Genomic DNA, 2965 nt, shown 5'->3' with positions numbered 1-2965 from the left:
TAGAAGGCCTTTGTACATATTATAGTAGAAGAACAATGTTGAGAAAGGATCCTTGCGTCCCCAAGGAAATCCCCAAGGAATTTATGAAGAAAAGGGAAGAAAAGAAGAAGAATTGAAGCTGACCAACAATCCGAACGGATTGCAGACAATCCGTCCGTCCGTCCGTCCTCAACAATCCGAGCGTCCGTCCTTGGAATCCGCTCGGATTCCCCCAGCACAATCCGAGCGTCCCTCTCCTGAATCCGCTCGGATTGCACAGCCCAAATCCGGCCGTCCCGACTCTAATCCGCACGGATTTCAGTACAGCACGGATTTCATTCTTCAAGCTACGAAAAGAGAAGCCCTTCTCTCAGAAAATACCGGGTCCTCCTTGCTCAACTTAAAAAGTGTAATTACTAGTTTAGCCCTTAGTTAACCCTAATGCATCCTCCCTAATTTTCACTATAAATACCCCATTAGTCTAATTAGAGGAGCATGTTCTTCTTATCAATATTTAGAGTAGTTAATATCAATCAAATCTCTCTTCAATATTGTAATCAAGTATTAATCAATTTTTAATCCAAGTTTTAGTTCTTTAATCTCTCTCTTGTTCTTCCTTTATTTTGGGTAATTAGAAGATTATTGGGTTTATTGGGAGATTGACAACCTTCCATCAATCATCAAGTTCTTCTATTATTCTTTGCATTATTATTTTGGAATTATTAGTAGGTATAATCTCTTAATCCCTTTTTAATTATTGCTAATTACTTTCATTTATTCATCATGTTTCATATTGTTGGTATGATTGACAACCTTGCTAGCATGATCAACATGATAATGAGTGAGTAGTCTCTTAGCTAGGGTTTAATGGGTGATTAGGGGAAACCATCATGGGGATGATTCATGCTTAAATCAATATGCTTTCATAATCTATTTGCTTGCTTGTTTTGATCTTAATACATGCACATGTTATATTTGATGAAATGCTAAGCCTATGAATCCTTGCATTTACTATCATCTCCTAGCTTTTCAATGAGACTTGTAAGACATAACCCAACTCGAGTCTTGTTAGACCATGCATGTGTTGAGTAGGAAAGATTAAGTCGACTTGTAGGTGTTGTACAATCTAATCGATTCGGCTCCGGGACCCAAACTTTCCTAGGATTGTAAGATATAACCCAACTCAACCCATCACAACAATAATTGCTTGCTTATAATTTGAGAACATGTTTGTATGATCATATCCCATGATTCCCCTATGAACCCATGACACCCTAGTGCCTTTAATCAATTGTTTACACCCCTTATTTTATTCAACTTGCTAGTTTATTTTCATTGTTATTTTAGTTTAGTAACCTTCTACATCAACCCAATTTGTGACACCCCTAGACACCACTAGTTACAATAGAATTCTCATTTCAATACCCGACCCTTGGGATCCGACCTTTACTTACCTCTTTACTAATTGTAGAGTTGTTTGTGAAGTATAAATTGTGTTTTGTATCGACCATTGACCAACGACCACATATACTTAATTGTGAACACCAAATGGCCTCGATCAAAAATGGCGCCGTTGCCGGGGACGGTGTTTAATTGATTTAAGATTTCTTTTATTGTTATTAGTTGTGTCTTTTTCACCTTGGGGAAGTAAAACTCCTCAAGGTTTGTTCTAATTATTTTCGAGTTGTTTGATATTTTGCATGTCTAGAAGGTTACAAGGTGATTTGTTACCTTTTGACCGTGAAATCGAAAGAACCTTGACGAATAATAGGAGACTTGTTAGGAGGAATTTGAGAGGTGTTGGTGAAGTTGTTCAACCCACTAGTGAGTTTGTCAATCCTTTCGCAATAAAAGGAGAAGAGAACCCATTACACAATATCCCACAAAATCCACCTACAATGCCTAAATTCTCGTCACACTCTATACCCACCGAGGAGAATCTACCAAATGGTACTCCTACACCGCAACATCTCACCGGTAATTTTATTGCCAAGTCCGCCTTCATCCAACTAGTTGAGAGGAGCCAATTCGGGGGAATGCCTAGTGAGGACCCTCATTCTCATATGGAAAACTTTTGCGATTATTGTGAAGCTATCTCTCAAACGGGCGTGACTCAAGACCAAATAAGATGGGTCTTATTTCCTTTTTCGTTAATCGGCACCGCAAAGCAATGGTTGAAGGGCCTTGATAAGGCCACCCTTGGAATAGATTCTTGGAAGAAGTTAGCTCTAGCTTTCTACAAAAAATTCTACCCACCGGAAAAGACTAACATGCTAAGAGCTCAAATTACGGGTTTTAAGCAAAGGGATGAAGAATCTTTGTATGAAGCTTGGGAGCGGTTCAAAGGTGTTTGTCGCTCATGTCCTCACCATGGACTTAGCGAATGGTTTTTAGTGCAACAATTTTGGAATGGTTTATATGAAGATTCAAGGAACATTCTCAATATGGGATCAAATGGAATGTTCACCGAAGTTGATGACAATCAAACATGGAACAAGATTGAGGAAATGGCGGTCCATAATTCACAATATAGTAGACCTCGCAAGGCTACTAGAGGAGGAAAGTATGAAGTGGACTCCGTTACTCAATTGGGTGCTCAACTTAGTGCTCACATTGACACAATCAACTTGAAGTTTGAACAAGCTATGGCTAGACTTGAGGAAAACTCAAAATCATCAAAGCATCATGTCAATGCCATGACGGCATCCTCATCAATCCCAAGTGGGATATGTGAGAATTGTGGAACTTTGGGTCATGACCCAAGTGAGTGTAGGGGAACAACCGAACAAGTCAATGCTTTCCAAGCTTACAAAAGTGGTACCCCTTATTCAAATTTTTACAATTAAAACACCAAGTTCCATCCAAATCTCTCATACAAAAGCCAAAATGTTCAAAACCCTCAAAAAACATACACTCCACCACCCATGAGAAACCAAAATCAAAGACCCTTTTACAATCAAAACCAAGGTTACCAAAATCAAAATCC

General features: G+C 38.9%; 1 non-coding gene across 1 annotated transcript; it reads right to left on the bottom strand.

Annotated features, from left to right (window-relative positions):
• Positions 1-2249: 2249 nt before the first annotated feature.
• Positions 2250-2356, bottom strand: LOC141616481 (small nucleolar RNA R71). Its single transcript, XR_012530828.1, has one exon. It is a non-coding gene; the product is annotated as a small nucleolar RNA R71 (small nucleolar RNA).
• Positions 2357-2965: the final 609 nt, after the last annotated feature.

The sequence above is a fragment of the Silene latifolia genome, chromosome 11, assembly GCF_048544455.1.
Source record: "Silene latifolia isolate original U9 population chromosome 11, ASM4854445v1, whole genome shotgun sequence".
Classification (NCBI taxonomy): domain Eukaryota; kingdom Viridiplantae; phylum Streptophyta; class Magnoliopsida; order Caryophyllales; family Caryophyllaceae; genus Silene; species Silene latifolia.
This window is presented reverse-complemented; position numbering and strand designations above follow the sequence as displayed.